At 50.6% G+C, this 15,123-nt stretch overlaps 1 long non-coding RNA gene across 1 annotated transcript; it reads left to right on the forward strand.

Moving 5' to 3' along the window:
• LOC110477122 (uncharacterized) lies at positions 1-12,231 on the forward strand. Its single transcript, XR_002466534.2, has 3 exons — positions 1-118; positions 756-930; positions 11,748-12,231. It is a non-coding gene; the product is annotated as an uncharacterized LOC110477122 (long non-coding RNA).
• The last annotated feature ends 2,892 nt before the right edge of the window (positions 12,232-15,123 follow it).

The following is a 15,123-nucleotide window of genomic DNA, read 5'->3' on the forward strand; positions in this document are numbered from 1 at the left end:
AGTGACAATAATGAGCCAGAAGAACCATGTGTGGCCAGAAATAGGAAGTGATCCTGGGCCTCTGTCCCCTCATCCAACTCCTTCTGTGCCACCATGGCCTGTTGGGTGCTGCCTGTGGGTAAGAAACTCACCCAGGAGGGCAGGGAGGGGATTCCTCAGCTGTCCTGAAGTCCCCCCTGGTGCTCCCACACTGTGGGACCAGCCCAGCACCCCCAGGGGCTCCCCCAGCTTGGGGCAGAAATCAGTAAATAGTTGTGGGTGTGTTTCTCTGGTGGGATGGAGGAGTGGAGCTGAGATGGCCCTCGGCTGCTGCTCACAGACTTTCTGCTCCCAGGATTGGGCGTGGGGCAGAGCATCCTTCCCAGGCACCATTTCTCGTGCAGTGGGCCAGGCAGCACCTGGTGAGGAGCACTGTGCCTGGGACTGCTGGTGGGGCAGCTGGAAGGGCAGGGGGGAGCAGGGAGCTGGGAAATGGGGGTTTTCCCACGGGAGCACCTCGGGGCTCCCCGCAAAGCCCAGGGTGCTGCTCCCTGGCATCCCGTGGGACCACAACGTGCCCACACTGCTCTCTGAGGTCGCATCTCATCACCAAGGCCTGAGAACCTTTTCTGTTTTACCTTTGCTGCTGCAAGAGGTGGTTAGCAGTGGGAGGCCAGCTGGAGTTGCTAGAACTAAAAATAAAAGCCATCTGAAATGTCTAAATATTGACTCTGCTTTCTGCTGGTGGCATCAGGAAGTCTTGTCTCCCACCTCAGAGCACAGGACTGCAATGTCAGACGTGGATACAGCACAGCTCTGGTAATTAAGAATGGCATTCCTGCTAGAGCTCTTGTAACTGAGAAGTACTTCAGAGGAGCTAAAAATCAGACCGAAGCTGTTCCGTTGTTTTTCTTCTTATGTTGGTGCTGAAAATCTGGCAAGTCATTAAAGGTAAGGAGATGTTGCAGCAAAGCTTGTGTTCATTGCTAGTTAAATCTATTGAAAAATAAAGTGTACATTAAAGAATTTTAATTTTATCCTAGGAAAAAATATTTTTTTGGCAATGTGAAAAAATGTTCCAGCAGCCTTTAATCTTTTCCCGTTTTACTTAACCAGCCCTGCAGTAACTGCTGGTGGCTGAACCACCTCGTACCGTGAAACAGGAATATGCAAATCCCCCACTGATCAATACTTTTACTGGAACAAGAATCTCTGAAGCTTACAATCAATTTAAAATATAATCCAATCCTTTTAATTTGATAGAGAGCCCTCTTCCCCATCCTTCGTGCAGGCAGCTGCTCTTGTGTTCCAGTAAGGGCTCATCAGCCCGGGTGGCTCCGGGCTGGAAACACTTCCCAGCCAGGCCCAGCGAGGCGGGCGAGGTGCCCTCCACACAGCCCGCAGCCTGTGGGTTTGGAACACAGCCCCTGAGGGCTCCGTGCCTGCCTCTGAGGGCTCCGTGCCTGCCTCTGAGGGCTCCGTGCCTGCCCCTGAGGGCTCCGTGCCTGCCTCTGAGGGCTCCGTGCCTGCCTGCACAGCCCTGCCCAGCTCTTCCCCCATTTGGCTGCTGCTCGTTATCCTCCAGGGAAGGTCTCTGAGGACTTTCCCCTCTCCGGGCAGTGTTTGCCCAGCTCAGGTGGAGAACACCTTGCTCTCCTCTCCACAGGGTCCCCACTGGGCCCTGGAAAAACCTGAGAGCGAACTGACATCAAGTGTCTTACAAATCAGTGTTGACATTTTGTTTTCCTTTTGTTTCCTTGCTAGGACATCCAGTTGGTTCACTTGTTTATTTGGGTATTTTCCTGGAAACTGGAGTTGAGTTCTTGCAGGTTGTGGCTCTTCTGGTGACCTTTTGTTCCTGTGCAAGACTGCTTCACCAGGGAGAGTACTAGAGGGCAATTAAATCTCAGCCTGAGTCAGGGTGTCTTAACACATCACCTTCTGCTCTTTCTCACTGATGGTCAGAGAGAGTAGCAAGAAAAGTTTTCTGTAATTTTCCACTTCCCATCATTCTGAGACATCAAAGCTGATGAGGTCAAATGGCTTCTCTTACTGCACACTGGATTAAGAATTAAGCAAGTCAGATCTGTGGAGATATGAAGGAAATATAAGAATGATCTTGCCAAAGTTTGGCTTGTAAACTGAATCCTGAAGAAACACATCCTGCAAACAGGCAGAAAACTTGAGTTGAAAACTCTACTGCCATGTTGTAGCACAGCACACGATTGGAGCAGCCTGGGAATCCAGTTCATTTTAATGCAAATCCCAGAAACTCCAGTGTCAAATTCAGGTTGTTTTCTGATTTCCATTTTTTTTCAGTTTGAATAAACCTAAATAGTAGAATTTCAGGAAGCTTTGCTTGTGCAGGCTCAGTGTCCCAGAGGAGCAGGAGAGCTGTCCGAGGCTTCCCTGGGGATCAGGTCCTGCCCTGTGCCTGCTGTGCCCACCATGCACACAGGGCCAGGCAGCAGCAGAGGTGCTGCACACCACGGGGAGGTGGGAGAGGGCAGGTTTGAGCAGGAGACAGAGATGGTTGGAGTGCTGGATGCCCCGTGTTCCCTGACAGCAGCTCTGGGGCTGCAGGAGAGCCCTGAGGGGAGCCAGAGCAGTCCCTCCCAGAGAGCCTGGCCCCACCAGCCAGCCCCACAGAGCCGGGTGTCACCTGGTGCCACCCCTCCTGCTCTGCTGCCCATGGCCTGTCAAAAGCCACAGCCGTGCCTGCCCCAGCGCTTGGCCCCGTTTTGTCCACGGAGAGCCCTTGGGAGGCAAGCCAGGAGCAGAAGGCAGCTGGTGGCAGGGCTGTGCTGGGGCTCCGTGGGGCACGATGTGGGGCTGAGGGGCACACAGGGGCTGTCTGCCCAGCCCTGGTACTGTAAATGCAGGTGAACCCGGTGGGCAGAAATGCTGAGGTCTGACTCCAGCTCAGAAGGCTGAATGATTTCTTTGTTGTAACTACGCTATAATACATTAATATACTATTTAAAGGAGATACTAAAACTACACACTTACTTGTTCTAACTCCCATATCTAACTCACAACTTCTGACCCTCTCTGAGAGTCCAGCCCCAGGTGGGCTGGATTGGATTGGATTGGATTGGATTGGATTGGATTGGATTGGATTGGATTGGCCACCAGGCTCAAACAATCCTCACCAGAATCCAACCAAGCCATCACCCCAGGGAAACAATTCTCCAAACACATTCCACATGAGGAAAACAAGGAGCAGAAATATAAATTGTTTTCTCTCTCTTTCCTCTGTGCTCCTCTATGAAAAATCCTGAAAGAGAGAAGAATGTGCCTGGCACGCCCTGACACCCCCGAAGCAGCACTGGGTGGCCTCGGTGCCCCTGAGCCTGCTGTGGTTCCTCTGTGCCACACCTGGGTGGGGTTTGCTGTCCCGCAGTACCCCTCTCCTCCCTGCTCCCTCCTGCCACTTGCAGAAGCTTCACAAATGGGAGGATGCCACAGTCCTGAAAACATCACACATAGAAAATTCATCTCATTAACCAACCACATAAACACTGCTGTACGCACCCCCCGGCTGCAGAGCGCCTTCTGTGCCTTTGCAAGTGCAGAAAAATGTGTAGTAAGCACCAAAATCTGTTTCCAAACAGGCGTAGGGAGAATGCAACTCCAGCCTGCTCTCTCCAGGCATATGGGGAGCATTGGTGTGTGGAGAATGTTAAAGCCACTGCAGCAGGGTGGGCAGGGAAGGGCCAGGACCTCCTTCAGCACCTGCACACAAGGGATGCTCGGTGCCAGGGATGCTCCTCGTGGCTGTGCCTGTCCCTCATCTGTGCTGTGGCTTTTGCTGCTCCCTCCCTCCCTCAGCTGGATGTGTTGGGAGCGAGGTTACCCAGGTGTGTTTGGGGGTCACTGAATCCCAGCGTTTCCTGGAGGTTTTGGAAGTGAGGAAAAATCCACTGTGGAACACATTAGATTACAAGATTTGAGTGTTCTTATCTGTCCTGTAATTCTTTCTCCCTCTGATAATCACAACATATTTAAGAACCCAAAGAGACTTAACTAAAATTGCATCTTTTGTTGATAGGCACTTAAATAGCCTGCTTGCTATTTTTGTTTTTAACAAGAACCTATGTGGATGAATTATATCGAGTTGCAATCAATAGTTCTGGGGAAAACAGATATTGGCTTTTGAAGGCAGAGCTCATTAGCTGGTTTCAAGAAAGAGGTTGTATCCTCGGTGTAAAGAACCTGCACAGAGAAGATGTAGGATCCCATCTCTCTGATTCAGAAATTGCTTCCAAAATTTGGGAATAGGTTTCCCCACACGCACACAGTCCCTGTGCATGTGTGCCAACCTGGACACACTAAAGCTGCAGAACCATTCTTGCACTGTGGGCAGCAAGGGGGCTTGGGATGCTGGGAATGTTAATTCCCAGGATACTTCTAGTGCACAAGTCTCCACTTTTTCTGCCCCATACTTCAGCCACAGCTGCAGTGATGATGTTCTGGATATTGTGAGGCATGTGCTGCCAGGAAAATGTAATGGCCTGCCAGTAAACCAAACATCCAGGTGTGGATGAATCATAGAATCACAGAATCCCAGACTGGTTTGAGTTGGAATGGACCTCAGAGCCCACCCAGTGCCACCCCTGCCTTGGCAGGGACACCTCCCCTTTCCCAGGCTGCTCCAGCCTGGCTTTGGGCAGTGCCAGGGATGCCAGGGCCTGCCCACCCTGCCAGGGAACAATTCCTAATTCCCAATATCCCAACTAAATCTACCCTCCTGCAGCTTCAGACTCCTCAGTATTTCTTTGAAGGGTTTGGTTCGTTCCTCAGTGCAGCAGACAGCCTGCTCAGGTTATTTACAGGCTGACCCTCGTGGAAGACCCTTGGCCTGCTGTGCTCACCAGAGCCCCGGGGCTGGGAGTCCTTCTGGCACAAACATGTCTGTCTGATCACCCAAACACATCCTCAGTCGCTTCTGCCGCCTGTGACTGGCAAATCTGCTTGCTGTTAATATTTTCACAGCAAGAGTTGACCTGTAGATCCTAAGAAGAAACAAAAGGGATGGAAATATGGCCTCACTTATTTACAAATGTGATTAATTATCTGCAAGCAAATTTTGTTGTCACAGATCTGATTTCTGCTTCTCCTCAGACATGCTGAGCCTTTTTGTGTTCACACTGGAAACACATAAACCCTCCAGTCAGATGACATGTGTCACTTAAACCTACCCCGGATCAGGATTTGATGTGTGTCAACACATTTAGAGTTGTTAAATGTAAAGGAGTTTCTCTGCAGTGCCTCAGTTGCCAAGGGAATGCAGAGGGTGTCATTGGCTTTTAAAGCCAAACCCTAACACTGCCAGGTTATCACCCGCTGGCACAGGCACTCTGGAATGTTTATCTGATGTGTTCACGGGCTGATATCCACGCTTTAGCAAACCTTCTGTGTCTGGGGGACTCTGGGGGAATATTTGAAATGCAGGTGAACCCGGTGGGAAGAAATGCTGATGTCTGACTCCAGCTCAGAAGGCTGAATGATTTCTTTATTATAACTATACCATAATACATTAATATACTATTTAAAGAAGATACTAAAATTACAAACCTACTTTTTCTAACTACCAAATCTAACTCACAACTCATAACCCTCTCTCCAGAGTCCAGGTGGGTTGGATTGGCCATCAGGCTCAAACAATCCTCACCAGAATCCAACCAAGCCATCACCCCAGGTAAACAATTCTCCAAGCACATTTCACATGAGAAAAACAAGGAGCAGAAATAGAAATTTTCTCTTTCTTCTCTCTGTGCCCCTCTATGAAAAATCCTGAGAGAGAGAAGAACGTGCCTGCGACAGGGGAGCAGCCCCTGCTCTGGCCCTCGGGAGCTCTTCCTGCTCTCCTTCGGCCTCAGCAGCTCTGGGTGCTCCCTCCTCATCCCCTGGTCCCTGCTCTCCCAGCTGAGAAACAGGCAGTAAAGAATCTCGGGGCTGAGCTGAGCTGCTAATCCATCCTCCCTGCCCTGGGTGCTGCAGGATGAGGGCAGCCCAGCAGGGCACGGCGGTGTCCCCGTGCCACAGGGACAAGGGACACACGGAAAGGAAAACAGTTCTGGGCTGGTGCCCTCTCCCTTCCCAAAGCCAATGAAGTGGGGGCTTTTGGCACTGTCCTTTCAGTTTATTATGCTGCATTTAGAGCAGGTTAGATGGCAAAATATTTGCAGTCTGCCACTAATTTTGGAAGGGGGAGGGAGATCTGCAAGGAGGGAGAGCCAGAAAGCCTTGCTCTGAGCAGCACTGCTGGGGTGCTGGGAAGGAATTGTTCCCTGGCAGGGTGGGCAGGCCCTGGGATGGAATTCCCAGGGAAGCTGTGGCTGCCCCTGCATTCCTGGCAGTGTCCCAGGCCAGGCTGGACAGGGCTGGAGCAGGCTGGCACAGTGGGATGTGCCCCTGCACATGGCAGGGATTGATGACATTGAAGGTGCCTCCCAGCCCAAACCAGTCTGTGATTCTGTACATGATACACAATAAAGGGCAGCTGGGCTGCACCACTCCATAAAAACCGTGGACAGAGGCAATAGGACGGGAGTGAAGCAGCTCCATTTCTTCTTTCCACTGCTCCCACACCAACCAACCCACTGTGTTTGTCAGTGGAGGGGTGAACACATATATGGGCATCTTCCTGGCTGTGAGTAAATTATTGAAAGTGTTTTCAGGTGTTGCTCATAGAGTGGTAACCGTTTTCTGGTGCTCCTCCAAGAGCCAGCTGAGACAGCTCCTCTCCCCAGTGGGGCCATTTGCACCAGCTTTAGCCTCTCCTGAGCAGCCGTAGGAGCTTTGTGCTCCAAGCCTTGAGGAGGATCTCCCATTTGAAGTTCCAGTATTAATATTAATTAATTGGAAAATGATAATTTTTTTTTTTGCCTTATTTCTTCAGATATATTTAATTTGCTGTATTTTCAAGTGTTTACTTGTTAAGCCTGAAAGTGTGTCAGAGTCATGCCTCATTTTCCTAATTTTCACTGGGGAAAGGCAGAGCTACATACCCAGTGGGGCTGCAGGGATGGTTGAGCAAAGACAATTTTTCTTTGAGTGCAGAAGGAAACACTGACTCATGATTTACACGTGGGGAATTTCTGGCCACCTGGTCCACATTATAGCATTGCATGTGCTATTTTTGCTTTTATTTCAATGTGTATTTCCAAAAGCGAATCATGAAAGCTAAAAGAAGAAGAAGAAGACATCAGGGCCTTGTTGTGACTGGGATTTTACACACATAAAAGCCCTTAAGCACTGCTGTGTAAAACCCATTGGTTTCACTTCACAGGGGCTGTGACGAGATTTGCTCCGGCTTTTGATGCCCATCAGACTGTCCCCTCCCAGGGCTCTGCCAGATCCAGGGCTGAATTCAGCTTCTGTCCCAAGGCCAAATTTAATCAGGTTCTGTCAGTTCAGCCACCTCTGGCATCAGCTGTCCCTCAGACTGCCCTGCTCAGAGGGCTTCTTTGCAAAATGATATAGGTTTCTTTCTACCACAACAACTTATTCCTAATGATTTTATGAGCCTAGGTTGAAAGAATTTTGAATTTATAGCAAAAGATCAAGGACATTTGCATGGCACCATTGCCAGCCTGCTGTGAGGGCAGTTTGGTCAGAGTGTGTTTGTGCTCTGCAGGGAAGGGCTGCTTGCACATCAGCTGCTCCCATGAAAATCAAGCCTCGATAGCCATGGAAATTTCACCATTTCCTGATTATGCGTATGTGATATAATGCCTAATGTTATATTTATATATGGGGCATTGGTTGGTATTTTGGGCAATGGTGGACATGTGGATCCCTTATGGTTTTCCTACCCGTTCTCCCTTCCCTGCAAGGGCAGGGATGGGTGGGATACTGGGGAGAAATCCATTCCTGTGGGTGTGGAGAAATCCCAGAGAAGCTGTGCCTGCCCCTGGATCCCTGGATCCACTTCCATGCCTGGCAGTGCCCAAGGCCAGGCTGGATGGGGCTGGGAGCAGCCTGGGACAGTGGAAGTTGTCCCTGCCCATGGCAGGGGGGTTGGATGGGATGAGTTTTAGGGTGCCTCTCAACTCAAACCTGTCTGTGATCCTACACCTGCCATGGGAGGGCATAAATCATCAGTGACCTCTCTTTTTCCTATTCCATTTGCCAGCCTAACCCAGCTCTGAGCTGTTTTGCAGTGGCTGAGGAGTACCTCAGGCCACACAGGCACCGTGGTGGGCTGTGGGGTGTGGGATGTGGGGCTGTGGGGTGTGGGCTGTGGGGTGTGGGATGTGGGGTGTGGGATGAGGGGCTGTGGGGTGTGAGGCTGTAGGCTGTGGGATGTGGGCTGTGGGGTGTGGGATGTGGGATGTGGGGTGTGAGGCTGTAGGCTGTGGGATGTGGGATGTGGGATGTGGGCTGTGGGGTGTGGGCTGTGGGGTGTGGGGCTGCCCAGGATCTGGCCCCATGTTACACCGCTGTCTCCACCTGAGGGTCTGGCAGAGCAGGACTGTTTGAAGTCTTGTTTGGAGAGCTGCCAGCTTGTTACCTGGGCTCTGGTCTGGCTGCCAGAAGAGGTGATGCTGAAGAGAAACTGCTGGAAAAAAATAATAGAGAAGTTTTTAAGTTAAAGATGTCAAAAGAGACAGGAGAGATTCACAGGTGGCAGCTGGGTGTTCTCCAGCCAGGATAACCTCATAGCACTCATCAGACAGGCTGAGTGCAGCTTTTAATGAAAAATTCATACTGTTTTCCAGAGAAAATATTTTTTCTTTCTTCTGAGTTTTTGTTTGCTTTCTGAGCTATTATCTCGAGATGCACTGAAGCACCTTTCCAGCAGCAGGCACGGCCAGGGCGCTGCTGTGCCCTGGGGTGCTCAGCCCAAAACACGGCACATATGCTGAGCCACGGCGAGCCAGAGCACAGCTGAGCACGGGAGCTGCAGCTTCCAGCCACACGGCAGGGGCAGGAGGAGCCCCAGCACACGGGTCACACTCTGTGTTAGTAGGGACAATCTTCTCTCTCTCAGGATTTTTCATAGGGGAGCACAGAGGGAAAAAAGAGAAAACAATTTCTATTTCTGCTCCTTGTTTTCCCATGTGGAATGTGCTTGGAGAATTGTTTCCCTGGGGTGATTGCCTGGTTGGATTTTGGTGAGGATTGTTTGAGCCTATGGCAAATCCAACCCCCCTGAGGCTAGGCTCTCAGCGAGGGTCACCAGTTGTCAGTGAATTGGATATGGGAGTTAGAAAAAGTAGGTTTGTAGTTTTAGTATCTCCTTTAAATAGTATATTAGTGTATTATGGTATAGTTATAATAAAGAAATCATTCAGCCTTCTGAGCTGGAGTCAGACATCAGCATTTCTTCCCACCGGGTTCACCTGCATTTCCAAAACCTGTGCTTTTGGAAATTAAAGAAAGCTTCAGCAATCACACTGCAGAAAAAGCATGGCTTTGGAAAAAGAGAAGGGAATGGCCAGGGAGGGCAATACAGGAGGGCACTTGGCACCACGTGCTGAAAGCCATGAGAAATGAGGAGGCAAGGGCTGGGAATGCTGCCCTTGTGCCCAACACACACAGCAGTAGAGGTATGGACAGCAGGATGGACGCCAGGGGATGCCCACAGGCCCTCAGGGAACAGAGAAGAACATGGGAGCTAAAGATGCTGGAGATACCAGTTGGTAAATTTAGAAACAAGGGAGGAAATTATCTGCAAGTGACAATCACAGTCCTGCCTTGCCTGCTGAGGGACAGGAGTGCTCAGAAGCACTCACAGTGACATGACTGGATAGCTCGTACGCAGGGGAATTAACCGAGTTGAATACTCCAAGACATTAATAATAAGTTTTAACAAACCCTGGAACAACGGATTGGTTCCTGAGGAGGAGAAATTCTTTACTGTCTGTCCTTAAAATCTTCTCATAACCAATGAGCAGTTGTCAGGCCCAGAAATAATAATGAAAATACTTGTGTGAGAAATCTTCAGTAACGAATTCTTCAGTTCCATAGTGCAATTAATGCCAAGTGTAGTGGTTTTATGGTGCAGAAGCCTTAAAGACATTTGCCATGGGGGATGATAACTTTGCTGACTGAAGGTAACTGCCACAAAACAGGTTTCCTAACATAATTTGATTCACTGCCCCAGGAACTTTGAAAAATTGCCTTATACCCAGTAATGCCTCAGAAATTAAATGGATTAAAAACAGTTAAATGATCGAAAAATGTAATCAGACTGAAGAAGTCATTGCACTGGGCGTGTTCCTAGCAAGGTGCCATAGGGACCCCTCCTTAGCACAGTGCTGCTGCAGAGGACACTCGTCAGCGGGTGCTGGTGGGGTCAGCCACAGGAGTAGCCACGGGGGCTCACGGGGAGCCCTGCCCGCGGGGTACGGCTGGGAACAGGCTGGGAGCAGGAGAATGTGCCAGCAGGAAGGAGGCCATGGCCAGCAACACCACAGAGCCAGAACTTACGAGGGTGTGAGGAAGACCCAGGAGAGGACAAACCTATAGCTTGAGGTGCCCTGTGAGGAGCGGTCCGGCCACCTCAGGACCAGAGCAGGGGAACCCTGGGGTGTGCCCAGCATGGCTCTGAAAGCCTGAGTGGGCTTTATCTCCCATGAAGCCTGTCTGGGAGCTCCACATCTGCCACTGCAGGTTGTGGGCACTGCCCAGCCCAGTCTGTGTGCCGAGCCCAGTCCAGTCTGTGTGCCCAGCCACTCCATGGGCACTGTCCAGCCCAGTCTGTGTGCCCAGCCCAGCCCGTGGGCTCTGCCCAGCCCAGCCCAGCCCGTGGGCTCTGCCCAGCCCGTGGGCTCTGCCCAGCCCAGCCCAGCCCGTGGGCTCTGCCCAGCCCGTGGGCTCTGCCCAGCCCAGCCCAGCCCGTGGGCTCTGCCAGCCCGTGGGCTCTGCCCAGCCCGTGGGCTCTGCCCAGCCCTTCTGCCGGCGCCGCGGCGGTCCCTGCGAGGAGCCGGGCAGTGATGGATTACCTCGACCTCGCTCCACACCCGTGTCACCGGTGATGAATGGCCTCTGTCCGCCAATTAGGCACCCGGGACAATGGAGGGCATTGTGAGCTCCAAATGAGGAGCGCTGTCAAACGCTGGGAGCTGTGACAATTAGGTGGTGATTGGAGTGATTTACCCAAGAATAACCTTAATGGTGCTGTCACAGATACATTCCATGAATCTTTCAAGGAGGCGTCTACATCTGCTGAGGGCTGCCGGGTCGCGGTCACTCGGCTCGGACGCTGCTGGGCAGCAGGACTGCGGGGCAGGAATGGTGCCCTTGTTCCCTGCTCCCAGCTTCTCCCCTCTCCCACATGGCCCAGACCTGGCGTCCTTCCATGCCAGCTTTGGCCGCGTGTATCAGGGATGCTGAGCCCCTTTCTCACTCCCTCCCAGCTCTCTGCTGGGATCTATGGCTCTGCTGTATTTTTATATATTTATATATAATTATATATATTATATTTATATATTATTTTTATTATATTATATATTATATATTATATATTATATATTATATATTATATATTATATATTATATATTATATATTATATATTATATATTATATATTATATATTATATTCTATATCAATATTTTTATTTTTATTTTTATTTTTATTTTTATTTTTATTTTTATTTTTATTTTTATTTTTATTTTTATTTTTATTTTTATTTTTATTTTTATTTTTATTTTTATTTATATATATAAAATATCCTATTCAAATGTCAAAGGGAACCCAGAAAACAAACTTATTTCTTCCTTTCTTTTTTTCCCTGTGTTCACACTTTTTCATCAGTAAATATTTTCTCAGACTGGAATAAATTCACACTGGATTCATGTGAAACAATCTCATCCATAAAGAAATGCTAATGGCTGAAGATCAAAAGAGCAAAAGGTTCACCCTGGGACACGCTGGAGCTGAGAGAAGACCCTGCACCCTCTCACAGGAGTATCAGCAATTTACTGACTTTTGGTCTTCCCAACAAGCCTAACCGGGCCACACTGGAGATCCCTGCCAAAGTAAACAAATTCTCTCTGAAAAATGCAGGCGGGAGAGAGGCTTTCCATCAAGCCACCAGTGAGCATTTTTGTGTTGAAGGGTAAAGGGGGACTGCTCAGCGTGCATCCCCCCTGGCCAGTTTGATGTCCCCAAGGCAGCCAGCGGACCCCGGTGGCTCTCGGTGCCAGGGAAAGGGGCTGACCACAGCCACGGAGAAAAGGCTCGGTGAAATTCTCCTGCTGAAGGCAGCTCCCTGGACACCACGTCCTGCCGTTCAGCAACTGAGCCGGGGTGAAAGAACCTCAGCTGGAGTTTTGTGGGTCACGTGTGCTCTTTTGGGAATGACCTTTGCAGGTTTGTCGTTACCACTTGCACGCACTCAAATAAAGTGTATTTTGTTTGTTTAAAGTTTCAGTCATTTGAATTTTGAAAATATTATTGAAAAATTTTTTCCAAGCCAGATTTCTTTTGACAATTATATCAAGAGGATTCGGCTGCTGCCAAGTTTTGGGTTTTTGTAGCTAATTCTCAATTGTGCTTCGCAGGCATTGGTTTGCTGACAACCATCTGTTTCAACCCAACGTTCTTCCTTAAAGTCAGCCCAAAAGAAATTAAAATATCAAAAGGAAATATTTCAGAGGGAGTGAGAAGGAAGCAAAACCCAAGGATGCTGGAGCTGTAAGCAGCTTTTGAATTTCACTTTAAGTCACTTTTGCAGCCGGTTTGCCTGGAGACAGCTCGGCCAGGAGCACTGGCTGGCCCCACGGGCTGGGGTGGCTCTCGGGAGCCACCGGCACCCAGAACGTTCTGCAGACCCTGCCAGGGCTCTCCAGGGCCTTCCCGAGGGCCTGGGGAGGCTCCAAGGCTTGTTGTGTCTCCAGGCTTCTGCAGCTGCCCAGGCGTCCCATCCTGCCTCTGAGCCCTGGGGCGAGGCTGCTCAGAGCCCCGGGGAGATCCCAATAGGCTGGTGTCCTCTCTTGGGGGAGATCCCAATAGGCTGGCCCCTCTCTTGGGGGAGATCCCAATAGGCTGGTGTCCTCTCTTGGGGGAGATCCCAATAGGCTGGCCCCTCTCTTGGGGGAGATCCCAATAGGCTGGCCCCTCTCTTGGGGGAGATCCCTCCAGGCTGGTCCCTCTCTTAGGGGAGATCCCAATAGGCTGGCCCCTCTCTTGGGGGAGATCCCACCAGGCTGCCCCCCTCTTTTGGGGGAGATCCTGGCGTGGCTTTTTGGCTGTACCAGCTCTGGCCACTCCCTATCTACGATCAACTCACCCTGTGACTAAATTAACCATTTGTAATTAAAGCAGCGCTAAAAAGCAGATGGGAAATATTAATTAAATGTTACAGTTGGCCTCCTGTAGCCTTTTGATTCATGAGATGAATTCCTAAATTAGATGAAGGCAAAGGCTTTTCTACGGGCTTCACCACACCCCCATCCCGAGGTGCTGGAGAACTTGGGCTGGCAGAGGGATGAGCAGTGTCCATCTGGTGTGGGCATGAGGCTGCTCCTGCTGCTCCTGCTGCATCCAGTGATCTCCAGGCCCTGCTGGATCCTGCTGCTCCTGCCTCTGCTCCTGCCCCATCCCAGTGATCTCCAGGCCCTGCTGGACCCCCACACTATCCCTCACACGAGCAGAGCAGCCACACAGCCCAGGGTCCTGCTCCACTGCAAGGGATGCTCACTGCACAGCCAGGGCGTGTGAGAGCAACCAACAGCAAATACAGACCAATCTGGCCTTCAAATAAAATGCCCAGGGTATCTCAACATTGTATTTTAATATTCTTTATAGCCCTCATACAATTTTATTGCCATGGATTGGATTTTTCCTTTTTTGGTGAGGACAAACTATCAATACATAGCAATAATAAAACCAAACAGAGAACACTTTATCAATAAAGTGCAACAAAGACTTCTGTGTTCATGGAAGAAGAATTAATGATGGTTGGGAATTCAGAGCCACAAAACTGAGACTGTGGGAGAAAAGCTGCTCAGAGAAGAATGAAGGAGAGGGACCCAACAAATGGAGTGCCCCCTCTTGACATATAAAACTGGAGCAGTTTGCAGCCGCTGTCACCCCATCCCAGCACCAGCTCGGTGTGTCCCCTGCTCACTGTTCCCCTGCCAGCTGAGTGCCCCACGGGCTCCCTCTCCCCATCCCACCATCCTGGAGCAGGGGAGCAGGGGAAGAGCTGCACTCCGTGGTTCCCTCCCCAGCTGCTCATCCATGCACGACCCTGGGGAGGCTGAACTGGCTGGGAGTCATTCCCTAAATTTCCTTTCCACACCGTGTGCATGAGCAATGCCCTCACCCTGCAGCTGGAGAGGGCTCTGAACACTGTAATTGTGACAGTTCACAATCTAGCCAATAGCTGGAAATTCTGGGGTTATTTTCCAGTGCATCTGTGCATGGGATAAATACCAGGGAATGCATCCTTCCTTCCAATAGCCTCTGCAGAGTAAGATGGTAAATTTAGGGACTAAATTATTCATGATGTGATTTTCTCTTGATCTTAATCTTTGACTCTCGTATGCCAGACAGCAGAAGTCTCACAGGAAAACATTTTTTCAAGGCTGCTTCTCCTGCACACAAAAATGTACCTGCAGAGACTCCTGGAGTGGGAGATTCCTGCTTGGCTGAGGGGCTTGGGAAGGGGCTGAGCCTGGAGCAAAGGAGGCTCAGGGCCCTTGTGGCTCTCACAGCTCCTGCCAGGAGGGGACAGCCGGGGGCTCGGGCTCTGCTCCAGGAGCAGGGACAGGAGGAGAGGAAATGGCTCAGGTTGTGCCGGGGAGGTTTAGCTTGGACAGGGCTCCAGGTGCAGCTGAGGACCTGTGCTGGCTGCTGTGGTGTCCATGGCGTGGTGTCCCCTCAGGCAGCCTCCCCTGGCACACCCACGGCTGCAGTGCTGGGACTGTGTTTGGGTGCTGGAGGTCGATTTATGGACAGCATTGCCCCCCTGCCCACATGAGGAGTCCCAGGCTGGCAGGCAGCAGAGCTGGGAATGTTCCAGAAGGCACTGGAGCATGTCTCGTTAGGAGCGAGCCTGTGCTGGGAGAGCCCAAAACCTCCTCAGGCGCCGTCACGGGCTCTGCCTGCCTGACAGGCAGAGTGCATCTCTGAGAGGTGGCTACCTGAGAGGGGAAAGGTTCACTCTGTGCAACACGGAGAGAAA

Source organism: Lonchura striata, chromosome 9 (assembly GCF_046129695.1).
Source record: "Lonchura striata isolate bLonStr1 chromosome 9, bLonStr1.mat, whole genome shotgun sequence".
NCBI lineage: Eukaryota > Metazoa > Chordata > Aves > Passeriformes > Estrildidae > Lonchura > Lonchura striata.